The 16,821-nt window shown below is 41.5% G+C and overlaps 1 protein-coding gene and 1 non-coding gene across 2 annotated transcripts in view; both read left to right on the top strand.

The window, feature by feature from the left end:
* SETBP1 (SET binding protein 1) overlaps positions 1-16,821 on the top strand; it is a 385,267-nt gene that overhangs the window by 29,794 nt on the left and 338,652 nt on the right. The window lies entirely within an intron of this gene.
* Positions 4,539-4,610, top strand: TRNAC-ACA. Its single transcript has one exon. It is a non-coding gene; the product is annotated as a tRNA-Cys (tRNA).

Below are 16,821 nucleotides of genomic sequence, written 5' to 3'. Positions count from 1 at the left end.
GACTTTCAACTGATTCTTTTCTTTTCAGCATTGCCCAGTGGCCCAAGAGGGTCACCAAGGAGGTGGATGAGAAAGCTGTGGCTGTGGCTGGGGAAGAAAAGGCTCAGATGGTCCCACGTGTTCTGGATGCTTGGATCATGCTGGGAGCCCTTTTTGCTGGTGATAGAAGTTGTTCTCATAGTTCAACTGCTGTGTAACAAACCACTCTGAAACTTAGTGGCATTAAAACTATAGCCCTTTTATTTTATTGTGCTCTCCATGTTGTAGATGAGCATAGTAGGGATGGCTCATTTCTGCTCTTCAGTGGTCTGGAACTCATCTGGAGTGGCTGGGGCAGCATGCCTTTGTGGGATTTTGTGACTGTCTCTAGCTGTTGGCTGGGTCTCTCTCTTCCCTGTGTTGTGTCTGCCGGGCACTTCTGGTGCCTGGCCCAGGATGCCTGGTGTAGCTGGGACCACCTTCGAGCTGCTTTCTCCACACACAGCCCCTCAATATGGCTGATTTGAGTTTCCCCACAGCATGTCAGTCTCAGCATAGCTGGATTTTTCCCCCCAATATCCTTCTAGAAGAATTGGGTGGGAGCTTTGAAACTTCTTATATACTAGTCTCAGAATGAATAAATGTCACTTCTGCTACATTCTATTGGCCAAGCAAGTCAGTAAGGCCATCCTAGATTGTTAGGCTCTGTAAAAGTCCTGCTTTTTCTGCATGGCCACAGGAGAGAAAGGAACTACTTGTTTAATTGATATGTTCCTGACAGAAAATAGGTCCTCCAAAAAGTTTTTGAGATTGTTACAGTCCTTGTGGGGAAGACCCTTGTTCAGTGGCTTAAAGAGCCCTGAATCAGGAGCCAAGAGACCTGGGTTCTGGCTCTGGCTTTATCTTCATCTGACCAACCTTAGATAAACTTTGACCTATTAATTAATATCCTGATCATATTGGTTGTATATTTTACTCTACTCGACCAAGACCCTGGGTTGAATGGAGTTACACTGATTATAGGAAATAGAGAATCTCTCTCTCAAGCATGTACACAAATACACAAATTCTTATATTCTCTATAAACTGCAGAAAGAGTTGAAACTGACTATAATCAGGCAGACCTTGGTCAGATCCTGTTTCTGCCACTTATAAACACATGGTCTCCCAATTGCATTTTCCTCATCTGTCAAATGTGAGGATAAGACTGCTTACCTGGTCATGAGTCACCCATATAAAGTAAAATGTTCCATGTCTGTTTAGACTCATAGATTCTTATTGAATTATCATTGTCATTCCGATTTCTTGCCTTAATAAGAGTCAGAATTTCAATAATGTCTGGTTAGACTTCTTTTCCTCTTCCTTATGCCATGTCTGATCCTATTTTGACATGTTTTCTTTATCACCAAACTCCATTGGCTGGAGTGTGTGTAGATATATGTATTTGTGAGTTATGAGTTCTTAGGTTTCGAGCTGGGACTGTCTAGATCTACTTGATGAATAATGTGGTGTGGGATTGTGCATACGTGCTGGACTCTGCATGGATGATTTAGATTCAGAACTGACCTAAGAAACCTGATTACTACTCAGATAGATGATCACATAGCCTTTCTAAGAGAATAGACTTGGTTGAAATTCATATCTAAATATGGTCTTCTTGGAATTTACCTTACTGCTCCTTGAAGATGAGCAGGGCTCTGAGATTTTATTTTCTTTAGCATGCTGCACCTTGACTGCAGAGATTGCCTGCTCTTAGGCCCTGCTGTCTTCTGCTTATATACAATCACGGACTCCTCCCCACTCGAACTTGGTGTGCTGAGCAGGCATCCAGTGAAGGAGGAAAACCCAAAGCCTGTGTCAGGACATATAAATAAGTAAAGATGTTTCCAACATGCATAGAGTGCTATTTCTCACCCCTGCACCTTCAACAGAAGCAACCATGTTGGATGTTGCATTTATTTAAACACTTACTGCTAATGATAAGGGCTCTGTAAACATGTTCTGTTTAGCCCTTACTTCATGTACTGTTGCCTTTCTGAAGTCTTTAATTCAGTGAAATAAATTACTTAAAAAAAAAAAAAAAAAAGAGCTGTGCAGCCTCTTAGAACAGTAAACAAGAACAGTTCAGGTCTTTTCAGGAACCTGAAGCCAAAGGATGGCTTGTTGTTTTGGTCTCCAGGAAGAGCTGGTACAGAAGGAGGTATTGACCTCGCTGCTTTGGCTGGCACCCACCAGGTCCCTTCCTGGCGCTCACATTCCCTAAACATGTAACTTAACACCTGTCCTTCTGCCAGCAAACAGAGCTCACAGTGATGGCTGAGCCCCTCCTGTGCCGGGCCTCCCAGCCGCTCAGGACCCTTTCTCCTATGATTTCAAACCCTGACAAACCAGAACGAGAGAATACACATTCCCCCCACCCCAGGATTCTGATTTTGGGACAAGAAAGAATTCAATCAAAAAACAACTCTCAGGGGGCGGTCCTGGGATCAGTGCATCCCTCTATTTCCAGAACTAGATGAGGAAAAAAGGTATAAGGATCATAGAGCCCTTTAAGAGTACCGAGCAGCTTCCGTCTCTGTCAGAGGTGGTCATGATCTGAATGGCATCTTCTCTTACTGTTTCAATGCCCTCCCATGTGACCTACAGCTACACCCCTGCTATTTCCATCTGACATAGCCAAGCTGAATCTCTGGTAAGTAAATAATTAATTTGGAAGTTGGGGATGGCAGTGGAAAAGTCAGCTGTGATGGGCTCAAATGACAAGCCCCAAAAGTGATAGCTGCTCTGGCCTCTGAGAGGACCTGTCGGCTCTATTAGACCCGTACAACCCTGTCTTCAGGCCTGTCTCTCCACATTATAGTCAAGGGACTGAACTCTTCATCCTTGAATCACATCATTGTCCCCAATGCTTGTACACACTGGGCCAACTGGTGTTTTCATTCCTAAGTCCACCAAGCCTGTGCACGTCTGCGTGACTCATGACAGAGAGGAGTCTCAGTTCCAATATCTCTGTGGGTTTGGGGAGGGGTCAAGCTGTGAATAAACCATTACGTGGCTGATTCTACATCCTTCTCTTTTACCACAAAAACCTCAATTTCCCTTTTTGTGGAAAACAAAACCCTCTTTCAGTGCCCTGTCAAGGGGACTGTGGCCTTTGAATTACAAGCTGTCCTCAGGAAATTCTGAAGATGAATTGGCTTTTGGATGGAGTGGTTGGGACAGCCTCTGCCCACTGTCCACTGGAGAGTAAGGAGTCTTCACTTCCATCCTCTCTGACCTCCCTGCCAACTTCACGTGTAGATGAGGAAATTGATCAGTTTGTGAATGATTTGTGAATCCATAGACTTGTGGCTGAGAAGCGCAGAGGGCATATACTGTAAATCAGCTGGATTGGAGTTGCCTCCCTCCCACCGCAGTTCAAGGCTTCTATGGAGCTGGGGGAAGGAGTGAGTGAGGATGGGACTGCAAATCCCAGATCTCAGCAAATGGGTTCGAGAACAAGGGCTGAAAATCAGAAGACCTCTTGAGGCCTTCTCCAGAGGACTTTCCAGAACACAGGGTGAGATAATTTCTAGAAGGAGATAAAAGAGCAAGATCAGACACAGACAGTGTAAAATTTTGTATACCATAAATGTGATATAAGGGTAAGATGTGATGCTTATGGCTGGAGGGAGTTTCTACACCCTTTCATATATCTGGATTTGTCATTTGTGAACTATTAATTAACTCCCTACTCTGTGCCCGTTTTAGCTTCTTCCCTGGGCCTTCCCAAAGACTGAGTGTACATCCTGCTAGCTGTCGGCTCTTTGAGCTCTCTTGTGTACATTGGTAGTGTATGGACTGACTTTGTTGTTTATTTGCTAAGTCGTGTCTGACTCTTTTGAGACCCCATGGGCCGTAGCCTGCCAGGCTCCTCTGTCCTTGAGATTTCCCAGGCAAGAATACTGGAGTGGGTTGTCATTTCCTTCTCCAGGGGATCTTTCTGACCTAGGGATCGAACCCATGTCTCCTGCATTGGTAGGCGGATTCTTTACCACTGAGCCACCTGGTAAAACCATGGATTGACTTAGGCCCTTGTAAATGCCATTGCTTTTACAAGACATAAAGGGACAGTGATATAACTCAGTATGATGTTCAAAAAGGCTTCCACATTCATCCAAACTGTTATTTAAAGATTTGTCTCTCACTGTTTTCTGAGTGGTTTGCTCATTCCCTGGCTATTTCCCATTTCCATTCTTCTGTTCACATTACTGTGACCTTAAATGCCTTCCTCTCCCTTCCTCATTGGGCCAATAGTCACCTTTCCATGAAAAGTCCCCTCCTTCCTGATTCCTCAGCACAGCTTTCTTTCCTGAACTCCTAGCACACGTTCGCCAGTGTCGGTTGTTCAGTGGCGAAATGTGTTCCCATTGTCACATTTCTTCTTTTGAGCTATTTAAATTGTTTACTTTTTATGTTGCTTTCTCCCTTTTAGATTAAGAAATCTCTTTTGGGGTTAAAGGATTTAACTTATTGGTATTCCCTGCAGCACTTAGCATAGCACCTTATACATAGTAACTTCCCTGGTGGCTCAGATGGTAAAGCGTCTGCCTACAGTGCAGGAGACCCGGGTTCGATCCCTGGGTTGGGAGGATGCCCTGGAGAAGGAAATGGCAGTCCACTCCAGGACTATTGCCTGGAAAATCCCATGGATGGAGGAGCCTGGTGGGCTGCAGTCCATAGGGTCGCAAAGAGTCGGACACGACTGAGTGACTTCAATTCAATATACATAGTAAGTTATACAGTGAGTACTAATTTAGTATATGAATAACTTCTGGACAGTATAAAATTATGTTATATTCCCTTCCTCCATGTAAGGAATTTTGCTCTACAACAAGCAAGTGGAGACGAGGTTACCTGTACATCCATGTAGAAATCTATATAGAGATATTTATTAATTAAACATTGTGGGGTTAAAAAATCAAAGCTAAATTTTTCAATATTTGTTGGATAATAGCATCCAGAGAAAGGGGATTTGGTATGGGGCAAAGAATTTAGTTGAAATGTGCTTAAAGGTGACCTGTGGAAGCCTGAGATTGTGAGTTCAAGTCAAGAGGGATTGTAGTTTGAGTATGGACATCAAGGTGGTCTGTGATAGTGGGGAGCTGAATTCAGCAGTGCCCCTTCCCAAGCATTCTGTAGCTTCCTTTGAAGGAGAATGCTCTCCCTTTGTGGAAAATGAAGAGTATAATTAATTGGAAGAAAAAATGTTAAAATTCAGGAACTTGACTCAATATTGACAACACTTGGGCACATAGATGTTTAACAAGAACAAAGAATGATTCCAATAACTACTCAGAAGGTGATGGGTCAGGCTGCAAGAAACCGAGAAGGACAGAATAGACTTCAGATGAAATCATCAATGCCAACCAAAGCACAGGTGTGGGACCAGACCTGCATGTTGGTAACTGATTTCAAGCAGCCATTTCAGTCTATTGGGTAAGGTGGCATGGCCATCTTTTATTTGAGTTCAGGTGGATGGTTTCCTAGCATCAGGAGGATAGATTTGTGCTTTGAAGTGTTTCCTCCCACCCCACCGCATATTTAATAGCACCAAACTCTACTAAGCCTTGAGCCAGTGGGCTGGAATAATAATAATACTTGTTTTAGGCACACAGTTTGGGGTTTGATAAATATAAATTTTATTTGTGTACGTTTATGGTTCAGCCTATTTCTGAACTGTGTATGATCTCTGAAATATGAAATTATGGACCACTCTGTAAAAGGGATCCGTTGAATTTGAATGGGGCACTGGTGCATAGCAAGCATGTAGTGAAAAGGTTTGGTTAGGAAATGTGAGCCTTGTATTCTAGTTCCTCTTCTTCCATTTATTAGCAGTTCAGCCTCAGGCAAGTCATGTAATTTCCTAGGCTCAGTTGTTTTTTCCTTACAACTAAGGTTGTATTAACTGCCTGAGGTTAGAGGTCTGAATCTCTATTAAATCTGTTAAATTTCCTTTGTATATCTAAATTCTTTGATTCCATTATTTAATGAGACTAATCTTGCTTGCCAAATAAAAGTTAACTGAATACATACATCTTAACAAATAAAAGCTCAACTGAACTGACATTGCAGAAACCAATGCCAAATGTTCAAAAGATTAAAGATTAAGGAGGGAGACGCCTCTGAGATAGAGGTGCCCACGACAGGTTCTCCTGGGCACAAAGTAGGTCAAATACCAGAGTGGCCGTGTTTTCCTGGGTTGAGAATGAGAAAGATCAGGGATGTCTTTAGATAAGATTTTGGATAAAACCCTTAAGTTAGCATGGTCTTTTCTTTCTCATTTAAGTCTCACCAATACATCATGACGTCCCACAAGTTTCACAAAGGACAGAATAGTATGAGGTATTCCATACCTGCTGCTCCTGGGTTCAAGAAGACTCCAGAAAGAAGTTCTCTTTGGCTTCTCATGGGGCTGTTTCCTATCAAGTATCTGGGCTGGGTGCAGCCTGAAGAATGTATACTGCCATCCTCAGACACTGTGGTTTGAAGGAAAGACCATATTCCTTCAGTGCTGTTTTAGTAGCTGGCAGCTGGTGCTGCCTTGAAAGAAGAGAGAACAGTTTTACCTTCAAATGCAGATCACTCTACTGGTCTTTTGGGATGGCCAAGGAAAGAAATGCTATATTCATTAGGAATATTAGTATCAACTCTTTCCTGAACATAAATTGTCTTTCTGTTAGCCTAGGCCCTATCAAGTATGCAGAAGAACCCCCCAGACATGGTCCTCAACAGCACAAAATGATATTGCTATTGAGAGACAAGGTTTATAGCGCTTAGTGAAAGTGAAAGTCACTCAGTCGTGTCCGACTCTTTGCGACTCCATGGACTGTACAATCCATGGGATTCTCCAGGCCAGAATACTGGAATGAGGAGCCGTTCGCTTCTCCAGGGGATCTTCCCAACCCAGGGGTTGAACCCAGGTTTCCCACATTGCAGGCAGATTCGTTACCTGCTGAGCCACCGGGGAAGCCCTTATAGCTCTTAGGGTGACATTATTCTAAGTTGGGAGGATACTGTCATCTTGTCTAAGAAACCTTCCCTGATGACATCAACCCACTGTGCTCTTTCACTTTTTTTGTTCCACACAGTCAGTATCATATTGTTGTTATTGTTCAGTCACTAAGTTGTGTCTGACTCTTTGCAACCCCCTGAATTGCAGCATGCCAGGCTTCTCTGTCCTTCACTATCTTCCGGAGTTTGCTCAAGCTCATGCCCATTGATTCAGTGATGCCATCCAACCATTTCATCTTCTGTTGCCCCCTTCTCCTCCTGCTCTCAGTAGTTCTCAGCATCAGGGTCTTTTCCAATGAATCTGCTCCTCATACCAGGTAGTCAAAGTATTGAAGCCTCAGCTTCAGCAGCAGTCCTTCCAATGAATATTCAGGGTTGATTTCCTTTAGGATTGACTGGTTTGAACTCTTTGCTGTTCAGTGGAGTTTCAAGTCTTCTCCAGCACCACAGTCTACCACCAAGTCCAATTCTTTGGCAGTCAGCATGCCTTATGGTCCAACTTTCACATCCACACATGATTACTGGGAAAACCATAGCTTTGACTATATGGACCTTTGCTGGCAAAGTAATGTCTCTGCTTTTTAATATGCTGTCTAAGTTTGTGATAGCTTTTCTTCCAAGGAGCAAGCATCTTTTTTTAATTTCGTGGCTGCAGTCACCATCCACAGTGATTTTGGAGCCCATGAAAATGAAATCTGTCACTATTTCCACTTTTTCCCCATCTATTAGCCATGAAGTGATGGAACCAGTTGCCATGATCTTAGTTTTTTGAATGTTGAGTTTTAAGCCAACTTTTTCATTCTCCTTTTTCACCTTCATCAAGAGGCTCTTTATTCTGCCATTAGTGTGGTATCATCCACATGTCTAAAGTTATTGAAATTTCTCTCCACAATCTTGATTCCAACTTGTGTTTCATACAGGCTAGCATTTCTTATGATGTACTCTGCATATAAGTTAAATAAGCAGGGTGGCAATACACAGCCTTGATGTTCTTTCCCAATTTTGAACCAGTCCATTGTTCCATATCTGATTCTAATTGTTGCTTTTTGACCTGCATACGGGTTTCTCAGGACAGGTAAGGTGGTCTGGTATTCCCATCACTTTAAGAATTTTCCAGAAATCATTGTGATCCACACAATCAAAGGCTTTAACATAGTCAATGAAGCAGAAGTTTCTTTGGAATTCCCTTGCTTTTTCTATGATCCAACAGATGTTGGCAATTCGATCTCTGGTTCCTCTGTCTTTTCTAAATCCATCTGATACATCTGGAAGTTCTTAGTTTATGTGTTGTTGAAGTCTAGCTTGAAGGATTTGGAGCATTACCTTGTTAGCATGTGAAATAAGTGCAATAGTGTGGTACTTTGAACATTCTTTGTCATTGCCTTTCTTTGGAATTGGAATAAAAATTGACCTTTTCCAGTGCTGTAGCTGCTGCTGTTTTCCAAATTTGTTGGTGTATTGAATGCAGCACTTTAACAGCATCATCTTTTAGGATTAGAAATAGCTCAGCTGGAATTCCATCACCTCCACTAGCTTTGTTCTTAGTAATGCTTCCTAAGGCCCGCTTGACTTCACACTCCAGGATGTCTGGCTCTAGGTGAGTGACCACACCATTGTGGTTATCTGGGTCATTAAGACCTTTGATGTACAGTTCTTCTGTGTATTCTTGCCACCTCTTCTTTATCTCTTCTGATTCTGGTAGGTCCTTGCCGTTTCTGTCCTTTATGTGCCCATCTTTGCATGACATGTCCCCATGGTGCCTCTGATTTTCTTCAAGAAATCTCCAGGCTTCTGCATTCTGTTGTTTACCTCTATTTCTCTGCATTGTTCACTTAAGGCTTTCTTATCTTTCCTTGCTATTCTCTGGAACTCTGCATTCAGTTGGGTATATCTTTCCTTGTCTCTTTTGCTTTTCTCTTCTCTTCTTTTCTCAGCTATTTGTAAGGCCTCCTCAGACATTGAGTTTTCCTTCTTGTACTTCTTTTTCTTGGGGATGGTTTTAGTCACCACCTCTTGTACAGTGGTACAAACCTCCATCCATAGTTCTTTAGGCACTCTGTGTACCAGATCTAATCTCTTGAAATGATTTGTCACTTACATTTTATAATCATAAAGGATTTGATTTAGGTCATACCTGAATGTTTGAGTGGTTTTACCTACTTTCTTAAATTTGAGCCTGAATTTTGTAATAAGGAGCTGATGATCTGAGCCACAATTAGCTCCAGGTCTTGTTTTTGCTCACTATGTAGAGCTTCTCCATCTTCTGCTGCAAATAATATAATTAATCTGATTTTGGTATTGACCATCTGGTGATGTCCATGTGTAGAGTCGTCTCTTGTGTTGTTGGAAGAGGGTGTTTGCTGTGACCATTGCGTTCTCTTGACAAAATTCTGTTAGCCTTTGCCCTGCCTCATTTTGTACTCCAAAGCCAAATTTGCTTGTTACTCCAGGTATCTCTTGACTTCCTACTTTTGCATTCCAATCCCCTGTAATGAAAAGAATATCTTTTTTTTTTTTTTTTTTTTTGGTGTTAGTTCTCGGAGGCCTTGTAGTTCTTCATAGAATTGTTCAACTATCTTCTTTGGCATTAGTGGTTGGAACATAGACTTAGATTACTGTGATGTTGAATGGTTTGCCTTGGAAATGAATGGAGATTATTGTTTAGTTTTTGAGAATGCACTCAAGTACTGCATTTCAGACTCTTTTTTTGACTATGAGGGCTACTCCATTCCTTCTAAGAGATTCTTGCCCGCAATAGTAGGTATGATGGTCATCTGAATTAAATTCTCTCATTCCTGTCCATTTTAATTTACTGATTCCTAAAATGTTCACTTTTGCCATCTCCTGTTTGGCCACTTTCAGTTTACCTTGATTCATGGACCTAACATTCCAGGTTCCTATGCAATATTGTTTTTTACAGCATTGGACTTTGCTTTCACCACCAGACACATCCACACATGGTCATCGTTTCTGCTTTGGCTCAGCCTCTTCATTCTTTCTGGAGGTATTTCTCTGTTCTTTCCCAGTAGCATATTGGACACCTACCAACCTGGGCTGCTTATCTTTCAGTGTCATATCTGTTTGCCTTTTCATGCTGTTCATGGGGTTCTCGTGACAAGAATACTGAAGCGGTTTGCCATCCCCTTCTCTGCTGCTGCTGCTGCTGCTGCTAAGTCGCATCAGTCGTGTCTGACTCTGTGCGACCCCATAGACAGAAGCCCACCAGGCTCCTCTGTCCCTGGGATTCTCCAGGCAAGAACACTGGAGTGGGTTGCCATTGCCTTCTCCAATGCATGAAAGTGAAAAGTGAAAAGTGAAATTGAGGTCGCTCAGTCATGTCCGACTCTTAGCGACCCCATGGACTGTAGCCTACCAGGCTCCTTCTTCCATGGGATTTCCCAGGCAAGAGTGCTGGAGTGGGGTGCTATTGCTAGTGGACCACAATTTGTCAAGCCTCAACTGGCAGAGATATGTCCTTCAGCCACTCCATGCAGATGGATGACATGCCCAGCACCCTGGTTGTCCCACTGCTAATTCTCGTTGAGTGTGTAAACCTTCACCAGCTGTTGGATGTTGGTCAGTATGCCACTTCTGGACCAAGGCAGAGGCCCTGCATCATACTGTTGGTAATACAGATTTTGTCATATCTCACTCTTTCCATTTTTCATTTTGTTCAAATCAGCATATATTTTAATTACCTGTAATGTCACATATATATTTTATCACTATAGTAACTCTAGAAATTTATCAAAGCAAAGGCTTTGAGTCATATTCCTCTCGTAACCTGCTGTGCTTTTAGAACAAGATGCTGGCCCACAATTGCTGACCAGGAATTTGTTGATTGATTTACTGCCACCATGATTCTCTTTCTCATAGAGTTTGCATGATTTGCAGTTATTTGAAGGGATGACATTGCTGGAAAAGATAGGACTAGCATGACTGAGAGATTTATTAGTATCTGGAACTGTCTTGTAAAGCCTTCTGTGACCTCCATTGTGCCCTAGGCAAACTTGGCCACTCTGTTCTCTGTATTCTCTCTCTTCCCCCTACACACTTGGTTGCCCTCCTTCTCCAGTTATTTGTCTACTTAATTATATCACCAGTGTTTATAACGGGCCTGGCACATAGTTGACACTTAATGCCTGCGTGCATGCTCCATTGTGTCTGACTCTGCGACCCCATATACTGCAGCTGCCAGACTCCTCTGTCCATAGAATTTTCTAGGCAAGAATAGTGAAGTGGACTGCCATTTAATAAACCTTTGTAAATGAATGCGTGTTAAAGAATTAATTAGTGAATATTGAGCTTTAGGAGCTCAGATGGTAGTTCAGGTTGAGAAGGAGGGGCAAATTTGGTTCCAAGTCTGGCAGGTTCCTTGGTGAGTAATGGTTAGCAGACCTGACTTGCTGGAATCCTCTGTTGAGTTTTTCTGGGTCAGACCTTCTTGGATGGTCCTCTTTTGTGATCCAGCAGAAACTACAGGACCCAGCCTTCTTGGCTTATTGCCTAGCAAACAATATGTTGCTGCTGCTGCTGCTGCTAAGTCGCTTCAGTCGTGTCTGACCCTGTGCAACCCCAGAGATGGCAGCCCACCAGGCTCCCCCGTCCCTGGGATTCTCCAGGCAAGAACACTGGAGTGGGTTGCCATTTCCTTCTCCAATGCATGAAAGTGAAAAGTGAAAGAAGTCGCTTAGTCGTGTCCGACTCTTTGCAACCCCATGGACTGCAGCCCACCAGGCTCCTCCATCCATGGGATTTTCTACAAAATGTTAGTGGATTGATTGCTGAGGTGAATATGCCCACTTGGACACAAATGGTTACTTGGTTACCTGCTCTAGGAATGGAAACACTGGCAGTCTGTTTTCTCCATCATATGTAGACTCATATAGGCTGTCTACACACACACACACACACACACACACACACACACACACCATACACCACTAATAATTTGCTTGAGAGTACATTGTGCTTACTTGTTAAAGGCCACAAGATGTAGTATAAAATCCGTTGCGTTCAAAATTAGAAGACACAGATTCTACTTCCAAGTCTGGTCTTTCCTGAGTGTGTTACCTTAGCAAAGTCACTTCTCTGTTTCCAGCTTCTGTCTGTAGGATAAATGCATACACTGTATGATCTCAGAGTTACAGCTGGGAATTTCCAAGGATAGAATGGGTTGCTACTGAAATCAGTGAGGTTCCAATTGCTGGTGGTGGTTTGTAGTAGGAATTCTGTGCCTTAGAAGTGTGGTATTGTTAGATGACCATCAGGGCCTTTCCAGTCTGAGACTCTGCTGTTATAACTTTCAGCTGGTTTGAATTGCATTGGCATGGGCCAAACTGATGTCAGGAGAGGGAGAGAGATTACATTTTTTGCAGCGTACCACTCACAAGTGAATTAATTACCTGCCATGGCTGTTTTGATAGTGACAATGTCGTCTCCATTGTGTGTCGCTTTTCGAACTCTTTTTTCAGGCTTGTTAATTGTTGGGCATCTGTATATCCAGAAGCACACACAGCTCCACAGGCTCTTATGCCCGTGCCCTTTCTCTTTACTCCTTTGACAACCTGGCTCACAGAGCCCCTTAGGACTTGCCATTTAAATGGGGCCACGGAGCCTTGCACCGTGTCCTTCTGCAGGAGGCTCAGTTACCACTCCAGCACCACTTAATAATTCAGTTGCCCTTGTTTGGAGAGTGATGTTCACTTTGTAGTCATATGTGTCTTGTGTTGATATCTTTTCATTAACTCAGCAATCCTGTCCTAGCATCTGTGCTGCCAGAGATCTTTATTAACATTAAAATACTTCTGAAGCGTCATAATCCTAAGAGCAAAATTATGACATTGATTATATTTATTTGATTTTATTTTCCTGAACGCATAGGAGAACGAAGTTACATAGTAAGAGTAAATATTTGTGTTTGCAAGAACATACATAGGTTCATGTGCACACATACAAACACATACCTACACATGGACACAGAGTCACAACTTCTGTTTAATTTCCTATTGCTGCTGTAACGAATTACCACGAATTTAGTGGCACAAGACAAAACAAATTTATTACCTTAGAGTTCTGGAGATCAGAAGTCTGAAATGGGACTCCCTGTGCTAAAATCAAGTGTTGGCAGAGTTACAGTCCTTCTGAATGCTTTAGAGGAGAATGTTTTCTTTCCCAGATTCTAAAAGCAGTCTGCATTTGTTGGCTAACTGCTCCATTCTTCTATCTTCAAAACCAGTAATATCAGTTGGGGTTCACCACATAGCCCTCTTCCTCTGAGAGTACTTTCCTCTTTTACTTTTGAGGAGCTTTCTGAGAGTTTATTGGGCCTACCTGGTTAATCCAGGGTGTTTTCCCTATTTTAACGTCAGCTGATTGATTAGTAGCCTTAATTATATCTACAATGTTAATTGCCCATTGCCATGCAACATAATATACAGGTTCTGGAGATTAGGATGTGGGGCATCTTTGGGGAGGGGCATTCTTTATTCTGCCTGTGCTCAGTTGCTCAGCCATGTCTGACTCTTTACAACCCCATGGACTGTTGCCCATCAGGCTCCTCTGTCCATGGAATTCTCCAGGCAAGAATACTGGTAGTGGGTTGCCAGTCCCTTCTCCAGGGGATCTTCCTGACCCAGGGATCAAACCCAGGTCTCCGGCATTGCAGGCAGATTCTTTACCATCTGAGCCACAAGGAAAGCCTGTTATTCTACCTACCATACTTTATTGTAGTAGTGGTAATAACTTGGGTTAACAAAACATCAACAATCTTACCTTGCCTTTACCTCCTTGATCTGTGACTACACCCCTAAGCACAGTCCTTTACACTTGAAAATGAAAATAGTTGTGTTTTGTTTAATCAGATTTGGTATAATCTGTGGAACTGTTGGAGTCGTACCATTTTAAAGATCTGTTTTAATAATAAGATATTTGTATATATGTAAAAATGTCTAAATATTTTCATTCATCGGAGGTTCTGCAAAATCTCTTTTTCATTGTCAGTGATATCTGAGTTTGGATTCAGGTCCTTCACATTTAAAGTATTCTGAAAAGGATAATTTGCCTTTGTTATTTAATCAAATGGGTAAAGATACAGAAGAGGTTGGCAGTGTGTTCATTAAACTTACAAAATCATATATTAGGTTATAGTCCAATACGTGTGCACTGTATCTTGGCTGGTGTCTGAAGCCCGGGTTGGAATAATTCTAGTTATTGAGCAATGACTTGATGTTCATGGAGTTGCAGGTGCACATGTGGGGAGTGGGGAGTTGCCCTGCGACCTTCTATGATGATCAGAAGAATAGAGTCTAAGGAATAGACTTTGGTCAGAAAAATAGTTTGGTACTGTCACAAAAACTGAAATATAGATCAATGGAAAAAGATAGAAAGCCCAGAAATAAACCCACACACCTATGGACTCCTTATTGTTGACAGAAGTTGAGAATATTCAGTGGAGAAAAAGACAGCCTCTTTAATAAGTGGTGCTGGGGAAACTGGACTGCTCCATGTAAACTAATTGGAATATTTCCTAACACCATGCACAAAAATAGACTGGAAATGGCTTAAAGACTTGAATGTAAGGCCAGAAACTAGCAAACTCTTAGAGGAAAACATAGACAGAACACTGACATAAAGATCCTCTTTGACCCACTTCCTAGAGTAATGGAAATAAAATAAAAAATAAACAAGTGGGGCCTAATTAAACTTAAAAACTTTTGCACTGTAACCAAGGTGAAAAGACAGCCAGGTCAGAATGGGAGAAAATAGTTTCAAATGAAGCAATTGACAAAAGATTAATTTCCAAAATATACAATCAGCTCATACAGCTCAATATCAGAAAAAACAAGAAAACTCATTCAAAAAATGGGCAGAAGACCAAAACACACTTTTCTCCAAAGAAGACTTACAGATAGCCAGGAAATACATGAAAAAGTGCTCAACATCACTCATTGTTAGAGAAATGCAAATCAAAACTACAATGAGCTATCAGCTCACACCAGTCAGAATGGTCATCTTCAAAAAATCTACAAACAGTAAATGCTGGAGTGAATGTGAAGAGAGAACCCTCTTGCACTGTTTTTGGGAAGGTAAATTGATTCAGCCACTATGGATAACAATATGGAGACTCCTTAAAACCTAGGAATAAAACTACCATATGTCCCAACAATCCCACCACGAGAAAGCCATAATTCAGAAAGATGCATTGTACCCCTCTGTTCATTGCAGTACTGTATACAATAGCCAAGACATGGAAGCAACCTATATGTCCATCAACAGATGAATGGATAAAGCCGTTGTGGTACATATATACAATGGAATATTACTCAGCTGTGAAAAGGAAGCAGTTTGAGTCAGTTGAACTGGGGTGATGAACCTAGAGGCTGTTATTCAGAGTGAAGTAAATCAGAAAGAGAAAAACAAACATCATGTATTAACATATATATATGGAATCTAGAAAAATGGCACTGACGAACCTATTTGCAGGGCAGGAATTGACACACAGATGTAGAGAAAGGATTTGTGGACACAGCAGTGGAAGGAGAGAATGGGAAGAATTTTGAGAGTATCACTGAAATATGCACATTTCCATGTGTAAAATAGCCGGTAGAAAGTTGCTGTATAACACGGGGGATTCAGCACAGTGCTCTGTGAAGACCTATAGGGGTTGGATTGGGGAGAGAAGGGAGGTTTAAGATGGAGGGCATATGTGTATACTTATGACCGATTCATGTTGTTGTACAGCTGAAGCCAACATAACGTTCTAAAGCAGTTATCCTCCAATTAAAAATAAATTAAAAAAATGATACAATGATGATACTTATTCACAAAACAGAAGGAGACTCATACATAGAAAACAAACTTACGGTTACCAACGGTGATAGTGGGGAGGGATTGGCGAGAGATAAATTAGGAGTTTGGCATTAACATTACTATATATAAAATAGATAAATGTCAAGGACCTACTGTATAGCACAGGGAACTGTATTCAGTATCTTGTAATAATCTATAATAGAATAGAATCTGAAAAAGAATATGTATACACACACATATATATATGACTGAATCACTTTCTTATACACTTGAAACTAACACAAGATTGTGAATAAACTATACCTCAATAAAAGTGGTTAAAAATAAAAAAATGAAAATAAATCTTTGGATCACCCCCTCCGCACACAGAAAAAGGAAGGTAGTACATTTCACCTTTACACTAAGGGTCACATTATACATTTTGTATACTGTGGCCATCACAACAGGAAAGGAAACAGCAAGAAAGCTGATATCAGTATAGTTGAGGACTGCTACTGTTTTAACTGTCATCAATTACTTCATCTCCTCATGTTTGAAATAGAAGTGGTTCCTGCTCAGTTTATCTCAAGAATTAATATAGAGACCACATATAGTGTGAATGTACTTTGAAAGTGTCAAGTATTGAATTTCCAATACTTCAAAAGAAAGTGGAACAGAAAGGGAGAGGTAGAATTGATATGAATTAATTCACTCTCTGACCCTGTGGTTTTCACTACGTTTGCCCATGGATGCTGGAAAAAGATAGACTCTCTTTGTTTAGAGTTACAAATCCTGCACATGAATTGATGTTTCATTAATTGGTGGGACATCATTCCTGGGATGGAGTTTGAGTGTAGGATAGAAGGCATGTATGGTTGGTTAGGGTGAGCTCAAGTTGTAGGATCTGTTATCAATTTAATCATTTTCAATTGTTTTAAGTTTAGTGTTTTATCTCAACATTCTACATTCACAAAACTTTATTGGATGGTTCTATAGGCA

The sequence above is a fragment of the Oryx dammah genome, unplaced genomic scaffold (assembly GCF_014754425.2).
Source record: "Oryx dammah isolate SB20612 unplaced genomic scaffold, SCBI_Odam_1.1 HiC_scaffold_22, whole genome shotgun sequence".
Lineage (NCBI taxonomy): Eukaryota > Metazoa > Chordata > Mammalia > Artiodactyla > Bovidae > Oryx > Oryx dammah.
This window is presented reverse-complemented; position numbering and strand designations above follow the sequence as displayed.